The sequence below is a fragment of the Danio rerio genome, chromosome 14, assembly GCF_049306965.1.
Source record: "Danio rerio strain Tuebingen ecotype United States chromosome 14, GRCz12tu, whole genome shotgun sequence".
NCBI classification, from domain to species: domain Eukaryota; kingdom Metazoa; phylum Chordata; class Actinopteri; order Cypriniformes; family Danionidae; genus Danio; species Danio rerio.
In genome coordinates, this window is record NC_133189.1 from 39,508,779 (window position 1) to 39,522,096 (window position 13,318).

Genomic DNA, 13,318 nt, shown 5'->3' on the forward strand with positions numbered 1-13,318 from the left:
CCACTGCGCCACCATGAAGCCTCACTTGGTAAACAATAAATGATTTTTTTTTCTGTATTTATCGCATTCTAGTTATGACTTGTTTGTTGTGTGATCAACGTTTGGGCTGGTTGTAGATGAGTTTGGAAGCAACTCTTAACATTTTAATAATATTTTAGCAAATGAACGTAAGGAACAAAATGACTCGCACGAAAGGAACAAAATGACTCGAAAAAGATTTGTTCATTTCAATGAACAAGACTCAAAGGTCCGAGTCAGTAAAGGGATCCAAACTTCCTATTACTGTCAGTCAGTCAGTTGACAGTGACCTCTGGTGGATTTACACAAGAAGAGCAGGCGCGAATGACACTCATGAGAGACATTTGAGATCTGAAAAAAATTTACACAGTGGCCTCTGGTGGATTTGCGAATATAAAAACTGCAAAAAACGTACCTTCTGGGATGTATTTGGAGCTGGGATGTATTTTGGGATGTATTTATATTAATATAAAAATGTTTTGATGGGTGCGTTTTCAGAATGAGCCTGGGTTGAATAGAAATGAAATTAGCAAAAAACTTTGATTGTCATGGTTGTTGTGTGATCAGTGGTAAATCACCTCCAGAGGGCGCTCTCTTATGAAACTCCAAATACTAATAAAGAAGAAACCCAAGAAAATAGGGCTGGGCGATTTGGCCTAAAATCATAACCTTGATTAGTTTTGATTTTGATTAATGAACGATTATTTTTATTTATTTATTTATTTATTTATTTATTTATTTATTTATTTTTCTTTATTTGCCCTCATAGTTTACTGACAGATTTTGTACAGTAAACATCTCACATATTACAAGTAAGAGATTTTTGAATGAAAGGTGAATTACTGATTTTAAAACAGTTAAAGGAAACACACACTATTTACTATACAGTATATGATTATTTACTTCAAAGATTACCTATTTTTCCTATAAAAAGTGAAAATAAATAACTTGCACTTATAAAGCTAAATTAAATATAATTATTATTATGTTTTTCATATTAAAAGCATATTAAGCATTAAAATAAGCAGTAGTATCTCTTCTGAATAAAATAACTCTTGTATATCCTGTTAATAATATATATATATATATATATATATTATGTAATGGAGAATATGCTGTCTCAAGGCTTTTCTGGCGCAGCTTTCAAATGTCCTTTTGGATTTTTTTCAATGAATCGCCCAGCCCTCTCAGGAAATCCCATAGCAATAGCTATTTAACTATTTAACTGCTTTTATTGATTCAATGTGACTAAAATTGACAATTCTACTTAACTGCTGAACTTATTTATTATACTGATTCATTTAAACATTAGACTAATTTTTAGACTAAAGTTTTGAGATGAGTTTGGAGAAAAAAAACACGTTATTAAATGTGGTATTTAGCTGTAGTTCACAGAGAAGCTATGCAAACAGCTTTCATGCGCTCAGAATGATTATCTTCTTGCAATATGAAATCGTCTGCCATTATTCAGTAAACTCTGAATATGTGGTAAATGCTTCTCCATCTGAAAGCAGGTGCTGGAGATTTAATATTAAATGCGAGATTTAAAGTTTAAAGGTTTAAATGCGCATGAAAATTGGTTTTAATTAATTGCCCTGCCCTAAGTTGGATTCTTGGCATGGTTAACAGATTGGTGAAAGAGTGAGTTTGAAGGGGACAGATGGATGACTAATGCTGAGTGATTGGAAATAAACTGGGTGGATTGAATCTTGAACTTGATAGAGACACAGACGTGTGCTGCAAAAAAGAAAACAAACTGTACCAACTGTTGAAATATTGGCAAGACAACTAAGATAAACTTTTTTTTTTTTTGGTCAAAGCTATAAAATATTAAACAGGCATAACATATTTTTAAATACCCTTGATAGAAGCTGAATCGTGAGCGTTCAGAAAATTTGATAGGGTCATCCAGGATTTTGGTGTTTCTTCATCTTTGGACATGTTCATGTCCCAGGGGTTCATCTTTGTTCAAAGCAACAGATTTCACCATTTTTCTTTTTGTTGTATGAAGGTCACGGTGGAATATTTTTTCCTTTATCATTTATCTTTGCTGATTTATCTTTGGTAAAAAGCTTTCATGTTATACATTTGATGTATTTCATTTCTTGACATTCAGTCTTTCAGTCTTAAATCATGCAAATCTGTTATACAAATATATATATATATATATATATATATATATATATATATATATATATATATATATATATATATATATATATATATATATATATATATATATATATATTTATAACATTTCAATAAAGATCTTTTCAAAGAGTGAAATAAACAGTCAATTAACATATTTATTTTTTTATATAAGGGTCACAATACAATTTTTTTCTAAATATACATAAAAAGGTATAAATATTTTAGGTAGAAAAAACAGGTAGAAAAAGGGTAGAAAAAACATTTATTTCTATACATTTTTTTTTTCTTTTTGAAAAATTTTATTTTATGTGTCATGTTAAAGACATATATTTCTTTTTAAATATATATATATATATATGTTTCAAGGCACCAGTGAACAATATAAAGCAATATAATATAATATAATATAATATAATATAATATAATATAATATAATATAATATAATATAATATAATACATTTCAAAATATTTATTAAACATAATTTACTTTTTTTTACATAAATTTTTTACAACATTCTATAATTTTCAGCAATAATTTTACAAAGTTTGGTGCAATATGACCAAGGGTGGATTTAGTGATTTGGGGGCCCTAAGCAGTTCCAGCCATGGGCCCAACAGTCCAAAATGCACCCTTTGTACTTTTATATATTTTTAAATAATTTATTTTGCTGTTTTTCCCCTCTCCTTTTCCATGTTATATCCTAATGAAATCTCTACAATTTAAATAATTCATTTTCTTAAAATTTATAAAATTTTTTGTATATTAATTTTGATTTTGGTGGTTTATTCTGCTATGGCGACCCCCGATTAGTTAATGGACTAAGCCAAAAAGTAAATGAATGAATGAATAAATTTTTATACATCTTTCAACAAAAACAAAATGAATAAATCGAAAATAATAAAAAATTTTAAAACTAAGTCTTAACCTGACTCGACTGCTGGACTGCTCCATGACTGGGGTGTAAGACAAATTTGCGTAGATGTTATAATTACATTAAAATTTTATTTGCTAGATCTTCACTATACAAAATAGGATATAAAACAATGTTATGTGTATAATTTATACTTCTAGGTATTTATTGGTCCAAACTTCCTGGACCCTAAGCGGCTGCTTACTTCACTTAATGGTTTAATCCACCCTTATATTTGACCTTCCAAAAATCTATTTTTAATTCATAGAAAGTTCTTGAAAAAAAAAACTAAAGTTCAGAAATCTATGGCATTTTGACACTGTTTATTATTTATTTTGGTCAATTTAATAGGTCCCTAATGAGTACATTCATTTATTCATTCATTTTATTTTCAGCTTAGTCCCTCTATTAATCAGGGGTCGCCACAGCAGAATGAACCGCTAACTTATCCAGCATATGCTATTACGCAACAGATGCCCTTCCAGCCACAACCCAGCACCAGGATACACACATACACTCTTACATTTACACACATACACTATATGGCCAATTTAACTTATTCAGTTCACCTATAGCGCATGTCTTTGGACTGTGGGGGAAACCGGAGCACTCAGAGGAATCACGCACGAACATGGGGAGAACATGCAAACTCCACACAGAAAGGCCAACTGACCCAGCCAGAGCTCAAACCAACTACTTTGTTGCTGTGAGGTGATTGTGCTACCCAATCTGCCACTGTGACACCTCTTAATAAGTCCAAAACACTTAAATAAAAGTAATTTTTTATTTATTTATTAAACTTAGAGTTGAAAAGTGGTTTAATTAGAGTTTATTTCATTATTCTGGGTCCCAAACTACCCACAGCTAAAGAACAGACACACATTATGCATGTAATTATATAAAACAGTCTGAATCATTCCAGTTTGATTTTATGACAGTCAACTTCTGCAGTCACATGATGCTTTATCTAAATTCTGGCAATGCATTCCAACATGGGCACAAAGATGTGCTTCAGTCAAACACTTATTTATTTGGCTCAAACAGTGACACAGAGCCACAAGACCAGAGCTTTCTTATCATGCAGCCATGCTTTCATTCTGTCTAGGCCAACGATTAATGTCACGCAACACCGTCTCGTGCTGACTTGCTGTGGTCGCTGCTGAAAGAACATTGTGACATGCCAGCAACTTTCAGAAAGAGGAACGGAAATTGACACAAACAGAAAGTCTGACAGTTGCAAAACAGTCTGGGACACGTTTAGCATGTAAGTAAAAGTTACCAAGGCTTTCAGCTGGAAGACAGCAGGCTTATTTTTTATGTTTTGTTTTTTTTAAAGTACTGATGCCTGGTGTGTTCGTCATGCTGAGTTGTTTGAAGTTGAGCCTATAATCACACTTTCTGGCATACAAAGAAAACCAAATTTGCTCCTCACCCCTGTGGAGGGATTTTTAAAGAACATGGCACCTGTTTGTTTATATTGGTTTATTTGCGTGTGAGTGTTTATGAGCAGAGAGTACTTTGGTTATCCTTGTTCCTGATTCTACCCTGTTAACGGAAGCAGAACTCAAGGTAGTTTCATGCCAACTAAGTGTACTCTTTTTCCATCTATGAAGCCTGTATTCAAAGCATCATTCTGATAGCCAAAACAGTTGGAGTGTGTAACTAAATACACAACATGTTATTATATTGCAACTACAAACACAGAAACCGAAAATTTGTTCCTCTTACGCACATTTACTTGAACAGGTCTTACCAGTCAGCTAAAATCGCAGTCACATTTCGTTTTTTCTTGTGTCCTTCTTTGTGTCTTGTCCTTTATAGGCAGCAGTGGTCCTGACTCAAATCAATTGTGGAAAAAAAAAAAAAAACATCTTTAAAACATCTTTTCCACCAGCTGTCACAGTTTTGAGATTGTCCAATTTCAGCTGCTTTCTGAGGTAGCTGAAAGCACATTTGCTCGGATTGTTTCAACATAGGCACATTCTGAAAACGTAGCCCTATATACATTTCTGGAGATCACGAATTATGTAGCCAGAGCTACGTATGGCTGCATTTCATCTTTAAAACGAACGATACGTTGCGGTATGATGGCATTCCTTTTCGGGCTTACCAGCTGACCGCTTACCTCCGTATGGACGGCTTTTCCGCTGTTACCAGTTTGTCCAGTAGCTCGCCATGCACGTCGCCAGACTTGAGACCTAGAGCGGAGTTGACCGGGATAACAGGGTTCGAGACTGCTAAAAAAAAAAAAAAAAACGGTTCCAGAAAGCAGCTGAGACAAAGGCTAAAAAATAAAATAAACAATTAAATGGCATGGTCAGATTGTGATAAAATCTGAAAACATTGTAAAAACTCTGAGGGCTTTTCTTTTTCTGGACCGCTTTTGAAAACACTGTCGGTCAGTCTGAGCTTTTTAAAATGCTATTGGTTGGGTTTAGGAAAAAAGGGTGGTGGGGAATCGGTCAGTTGGTCAGTCAGTCAACAGCAGCCTCTGGTGGATTTACATGAGAACAGCAGGTTAGTGGCACTCGTGAGAGAAATTAGACATCGGAAAAAGCATACACAGCAGCCTCTGTGGATTCTCGAAAACAATAACTGCAAAAAAAATAAAATAAAAAAATGTAGCTCCTGCGACCTATTTTGCTCTTTCCAGAAATGTATATAGGGGTATGTAATTAGAATGAGCCTGGGGTGGATTGCTCTCATAGTGTAATTGATCATTTGGTAAATTGCTTTGAAACAAACACAAAAAAGAGTGTACAAAAAGTCTAATGACTATGCATAAAACACCTCATAGTGTGAGGTTCTTCAGTGCCACAAACAGACACCCCAGGGAGAGTCTCTCTGCTTTCAGTGTCTTCAGGGAACCAAACCAATAAAATATCACAGCAACCTAAGTATCTAAGTAATGAGTAAAGTAGTGCATTACTTTTCAAAAATAAGTAATCATTTTTTAGTTAATTTTTTTAAAATTGTAACATGAGTTACTCTTTAGGTTAAATAGTTTGCTTTTAAAAATAATTTGCTGAATCAAAATTTGTGTAATCAGGATGAATTACACTCAATGAGAGAATAAGCTCTTCGCCGGAAAATACCCTGCAAGTTCTGAAAGAGATCAAGCCTCAGCCAGGTGTAAAAAAATAACTTAAAAATAACGTAACACATTACTTTCTATAAAACCAACCAAACACATGTTTTACTCCCGGATACTCTACCAGCCACAACCCAGCACTGGGAAACACTCATACACTCGCATTCACTTACGCATGACTGTGGCCAATTTAGTTTATTCAATTTACCTATAGCGCATGTCTTTGGTCTGTGGGGGAAACTGGAGCATCTGGAGGAAACCCACATGAACATGGAGAAAACATGCAAACTCCACACAGAAATGCAATGAATCAGCGATCTTCTTGCTGTGAGGCGACAGTGCTAAGTATTGAGCCACTGTGCCACCCTGCCTGGCATTTTCAGCTGGCTAAAAGTGTTTTTGTTGACAAATAACCTTAATCCAAAGAGAAAGAATTCAGTTTGCCATTATAAGGTTCTGATGCTATCAGATCATTCTAATAAAAATCATTTCATGTATCCCATAATACTCTAATCTTAAGATTCATCAATTAAATTTTGAGTCACCAGATGGTTCTTTATCATCTTGTTTCTTTTATCTTTAAAATAAAATGTGCTTTTCTCCATTAAAAGCACAAATCCAAAGTACAGAACAGTACAGTGGCTCCATCATGTCCACTTTCATAAATCCATAAAATCCAATCTGCCTTTGATTGAGGAAAAAGGTCAGGATTGTTAATACAGAAGGACACGCGCCATCGGCCAAAGGTCCAATTTAGCCCTTAATTCCACGTCCTTTTGTTCATTTATTTTTTAATTCATGTTAATGTATCCCAATAGTAAATACCTTCCAGCAAGCACACTCATGAATACTAATTAGCCATGTTGCATATTATGACTAATGTGCCAAATGAGAGACAGGTGTGAGAATAATACATTAAGCCACCTCTTGCTGGCAGGCATGAAGCATGAAACAAATCCACTTTAAAGGGCTTCCGAAATGCAAACCTGGCAGAAAGTATTATAATCATTCAGAATGTAAAATGAATCACATTAGTCATATTTCTGAAAAACCTTAAATACGTTGCTCCAGGACTTGTCTAAATGAGAGGCTATAAGCGATATCCTTTTTTTTTCTTTGTTCCTAATTTGCTAATTCAGCTATTAAACAGCGCACTATTGTGAATAAATGTCTATCAGGTTTAATGTCAGCTTTAAAGTTGCCCTTTGTAAGTTTTTGACTCATCTAAGGCATAAAAATACCTTAATATGTTTGCAGATGTTTATGAAACATGCCAAGTGAACATTCTTGTTTATCTGTTAAGCAATGCTGAAGTCAGATATTCTACTTTGAAAATGTGTTTTCCGTGCTGAAACGTTTGTCTTTGTTTTGATCCTTTTATCCCACCCACTGCCCGTTTAGCCAGTTATATTTCAGCATTCTGTGTTGCCTTGTTGGAAAACCGCATATTTCATTCATTAATTCAGAAAGGCTCTCAAAGCTTGCACTCGTGACCGAAATGCAACCTCCGGTGGACAGTAGCGGACTCCTAAATGAGAAGCAGATTCAGAGTTGCACATGAGGTTATTAATTAGCAAATAATATAAATTTTACGAGTGTAAACATTAGGTCAACAGGTTACATTGTAACCCCGTGTCATAACAACAGGATACGTGATGAGATTTGCAGTGATGTTTGCACAAGACGAAACACGACAGAAATTTAAATACAGCCATTCAGAAGCACAGAATATGCACTCACTCACGAAATGGTAAGGTTTATAATCTATTTAATACATATTAACCTTCTTTAACAATATTCAATGTAGATGCTGAATCACTGATATGTGTTGGTTTGCATAATTCTCAGTTCAAGTTAAAGTGCAATTTCAAACTGTTTATTTGATTTTTAAGATCTGAGGTGGACTACTGTACTGTATCTGCTGCTGCTTTCAGTAGGATGACAATATATGTCATGTAAAATGGCATTCAAACTCACATTGTTAGCATTTAACACTGAATGAAGCAAATGAGGTGTATCTGGGATAATCAGTTTATCCTGTTGTTCATCTGTGAGAAGTAGATGCTGTTTCTAATATATCAGTTTGAGGTGTTGGTTATAACAAAAAACTTTTGTAAATATGGAAAATATTCCTTCTATTGCATGCCTTGCTTTTTTATAGGACACAGTTTAAATCAGCTTTTAGGTTCGATAGTCAGACTCACTACCGCAATCTGGCAACCTGCGCTTGCATTTGTTTTGATCCAGTAATGTAATACCAAGTTCAACCACTGGGTGTCAAACTTACATACTGCACCTTAAAAATGAAATCTCCTGTAACTGGAACTACACAGGCCCCATTTACACCTGGTTTAAAATACATAGAGGTCACCGTGGTATCAAATCCCATCCCAAAATCACATTCAAGAGTTCACACTTAGATATTGCTTGACAGCTGTAAGCAGGTTTGGCATGCTGTCCCGGGAGAGAACCCTGAGCTCGGAGATAGTTGAGCCCAGGGCTCCCGCCAGGTCCATAGAGCATGTGAGGAGAGTACGAGATCAGATGGTTCTCGAGAGCTCCCCTTTTTGTAAAGGAGAAAAGGAGGAGAAAGGGGTGGATGGGGGGTTTCTTCAGAAAACGAAGATAAGGGAGTAATATCTAGCTAGGCTACTTATAGTGGGTTAGGATAGATCTGATTGGCTAACTAATGAGTGTAGATAGGTGGCCAGCTGCTGTCAATTATATCACGTGCTCCTCTCGAAATTAGTTTAAAAACTTCACTTAAAAATGCTAATCAATTTGATGTCAAAACCTTCATGTCCATTTGACATCTAGTTCAAATTATCGTTATTTCTATTGTACTTTTTTTTTTACAATATAGATTGTGTCAAAGAAACTAAACATAGATGAAGTTCTAATGAAAACTGCTTCAGTTCAGTTGTCACAGTTGAAGTTCAGTTGAGTTCATAGTTATGCAAATGCCACCGCTGAAAGTCAAAATGCTGAAGGGAGTCTCCACTAATGTGCAGCTCTACTAGTCCCAGCCAAGCAAGACAGAGGTGACAGTGGTATTTCTTCACCAATTGCTGGAAGTGATAGAAAAAATAAATAAAAAAACTTTCCTGAGAGAAATCAGGCTCAGCTGGGCACGACCATTTCTCCTCTGGCCAAATGTCTTGTGCAGAGCTGCAGTCTATGTGCCAGAGGCCTGACAATGATGGACATCCATCATGGAGAATCTGCAGGCTTGAGTAGGTTACCGGCAGGTGTTCATGAGATCAATAGCGACTGGTCTGTCACTGGGTCTTTGCCTCACGCGCCATATATTAATTCCCTTTTACCACCAAAATAATGACACAAAAATTATTATGAAATGAAAAAGGTTTATTCATTTGAAATGTTCAATTTAATTACTAATTTACACTGGATTTTGTATCCCTAGCATCAAAAAACACATCAAAAGTCTATTACAGCTGTGGTCCTCAAACATGTGTCCATGGATCAATTGGTACCGGGCTGTACAAAAAATCATTAATTATTTCCGTTTTATTTATTATGCGAGTCTGAACCATCTTTTATTTTGAAAAATCTTTTGTTATGAAAAATGACCGTATTCTCTAGCTTACATCTCGGTCACTTGTGCGCCCAAATTTAACCCACAAGCAGCAAAATGAGAAACAGACGTCTTTGGAAAGTATCTTTGCTAAGGGTGCACGGCCCAGTGAAGGACTCACAAACTGCCAAGGAACAGACCCTTTTCACATTTCCGGGTTTCTCTGTAGCAGAAGGTGTCATAGCTGGGTAAACTTTGAATGCAATGAATGGGAGATTACAACACACACTTTTTTACAATCTTATTTGCTCAAATAATAAAAGAAACACTTCTCGATAATGACTGAGACTGATGACGGTAGCCAGAGGAGAAAATAACGGCAAATTTACTCTCAGCCATATAGATGCTGCATTAGAAATGCCTCGCATTAGCAGTAATTAATTTCTTTAAAATCCAAAGATGATATAATACATACAGAAATACATATAAATGTGCATATTTTTTATCAAAATATTCTAAACTTTTAAGTTTTTAATAAAAAAAACTTTTTTAAACTTAAAGTTATTTTAAATCATTAAACATTATGATAACCGTTAAACTCGTTGTAACAGGCTTGTGAAAACGGCCCATAGATCAGCAACCCATTTGTCAACATATCAGGTAAATCCACCATGTCTGTGTAAGAAGATCAACTGCTGGAGATCGCGAATGATGTTGTCTCGTCTTTTCTAGAGTTCATGCAAGTTTGTTATTTAAAATGGAGGTGCGCATGGCATGAGCTCATCCGATCAGCTTCAGCTTGTATTGAATGTACACATTTCAGTAGACTAATCTCAGACAAACACAGAACACCAAAACACTGCAGTACTTTGTAATTTTCTCTATAAATGAAACTTGTATCATAGTGACTGCAATGATTTGTCAGCTTGTCACCTGCTGAGAAAATGGTTGATGGTGATAAAAATGTTGGGGACCACTGCATTACAGGACAGTCCTGTAATCAATTCTTATTCTGACACCAATGATAGATGTCAATTGGATGTTGTTTTCACATCATGGTAGTTTACATGTAAAACATCACATACATCAAGGAAGTCAACTACCATCGAATCGATTTGCATTTTTGATGTTATTTGACGTGTTTTTGGATGTCGTTTGGTATGAAGGAGATGTTTGGTATCATCCTAACCGAATGGGAGGGTGGCGGTAAATAGGTCTGAAATACGGGAAACTCCCAGGAAAAACTGGAGTGTTGGCAGGTTTGGGTGCCACTGCGTAGCATTTTTGCCAATTCAATTACAAATAGACAAATTTAAACAGGTGAAAACTGGCACAGAAAAAACGCAATTATAAACCCACCCATAGACCCTCTATACTCAGTTAAATCAAAGTATTTTTAAAGAATGACTAATGTGGCTTAATAAAATAGCAGGACTGTATGAACAGAAATATTCCTTCCTCATTTGCAGTATACTTGTTATCCAACTGACCAAAATACATGACATTACCAGATGTGAAGAGGACTAGTTTCACCTTAAAACTCAAGTTGATGATGAAAGCTCGAATTGATTTGATAAAATAACCTTGTGGTTTTACCTTCCTATTGTGATTTATAAGAGCTACAGTATAAGCAAAGTAAGAGTATTACTTTTCAGAAAACCCATAAATGCAATTTATTTGGGTAAACACACTGTTCAAAAGTGATTAGTTACTATACTTAAAAAACACAAGTAAGCCTGTTGCCTTAAGCCTGGTTTATACTTCTGCGTTAAGTGACCGGCGTCACTTAGTGTGCAGGCAACGCCTGTAGCTGTGCATTTATACTTCTGCGCGCTGTTTCTGTTGGTCTGCATTAACACTTCCAAAACGCTAGTTGGCAGTGAGGTGTAAATGTTCCTCTGTGTTGAGTTTCTTCGCTGCTGTTTTGCTCTTTCTGAACACTTCCTGGATGTACAAGTGACTTAAACTCGCTCTTTTTGAGGCAGGAACCGGCAGACGTGCAACAACTTTAATCATGAGGTTAACACAGAACAAAACTTTCCATCCAGAGCTCCTTCACAGGACTCCACACTTGTAAACAGTCGCTTGCGCCATTCGCACGGCTCTCGGTCCCGCCCAGACTCATCAGCGATACCAAGCTGACCAATCACAGAGCTTGCGTTACGTGTTGTTGCGACATGTAGTTATATTTTTTGAGAGGTGCACGTCAGTGACGCCGACGGCCAGGGCAAAGAGCTATGCGTCAGCGCCGTAGCATACGCCGGCGTTTGACACAGAAGTATAAATCAGCCTTTAAAAGTGACATGCTGCATTTTACAAGCTAGATGACTTTGTTTTTATAATTATGCACCTTCTTTTACTTTTTTACCTTTTAAAAATTGTGAGGGATTGGGTTTACTTCATTTTTTTAAGTAGTCAACTAATTTTTTACAGTGTATGAACAAACCCAAACATGGGTTTCATATTTATAACTTAGCTTTAACCCAACAGCTTATCCATAGCGTACATGATCATTTTAAAAATGGTATTAAGGCAAGGGTGTCCAAACTCAATCCTGGAGGGCCAGTGTCCTGCATAGTTTAGCTCCAACTTCTTTCAACACACTTCCCTGGAAGTTTCTAGTATACCTAGAAAGAGCTTGAGGGTTTGGAACTAAAATATGCAGGTCACTGGCCCTTCAGGATTGAGTTTGGACACCCTTGCCTTAATACCATTTTTAAAATGATCATGTACACTTATACAATACAGAAGTTGACCAACAGAAATGTGTTTTAAGAATGGATATCAGTGTATTATATAGTATATAGTAAGGCATTGTCGCTTGTTGTGGTCTGACCATTGAACATGACAAACCAGAGGAGATTGTGTGATATTGTGAGATTGAAAGAAATTGTTCAGTGCTAAATGCACAGATCGTGCAGCCTTGGATGCTTCACAGTGCTAACAAAGACTGATACAGCGAGAGGTGGTCCACAGAAGAACAGAGCAGCTGTGGTTGAGTTTTTCCACTTAACAGATCAGAAAAGCGTGAGTGTTTGCGGTTTTGGTTAACCTTGTTAGTGAAAAACGAAAAGCCTGACTCATACAGAACTGCTGTTTTCTTTGCCCTCACCAGAAAAGACATGAATGAAGACTTCTGAACAAAGCAAATCGTGTCTCAAATAAGCTTTAGAGTTGCATCTATGGTCTTTAAATATGAATCTTAGCTTCTGATAGAAATGTAGTTTTTTGCATCTGAATGCCTTTTACACTTAATTAAATTAAACTCTCAATCACACATTTTTTACATTTCTAAGAAATAAATGATAAAAAGACTAACATATCAAGGTTCTTACTGCCAAGGGAGACAACCTCTTCGTAGTACATTTTCACTGGTTGAATTGCATTTCATTTCCTTCCACAGAGAGGTGTGTGATTATGACATTATTTTGCACCTTTCATTAGCACAGCAATAGCAGTGGCCACCTAATTTAAACTATACAGTTGGCCTAGCACTGTAGTTTATATACAGTTTAAATACAGTTTTGTCACATAAGTGAATAAGCCTTCTGTGTCTATCCTTGGTTTAACCCATTTTCTTTCTCTAAAAATATTTTCTATATTTTGACAAG

The 13,318-nt window shown here is 35.7% G+C and overlaps 1 protein-coding gene across 16 annotated transcripts in view; it reads left to right on the forward strand.

The window, feature by feature from the left end:
* The window catches only part of il12ba (interleukin 12Ba), a 166,240-nt gene that overhangs the window by 110,683 nt on the left and 42,239 nt on the right, over positions 1-13,318 (forward strand). For 3 of the 16 annotated variants that reach the window (XM_073921351.1, XM_073921339.1, XM_073921340.1), the window contains one exon: positions 4,187-4,345. The exons of the other annotated variants lie outside the window; for them this stretch is intronic. The gene's annotated coding sequence lies outside the window, so the exon portion shown is untranslated. The remainder of the gene's footprint in view (positions 1-4,186; positions 4,346-13,318) is intronic. 16 annotated transcript variants of the gene reach the window in all.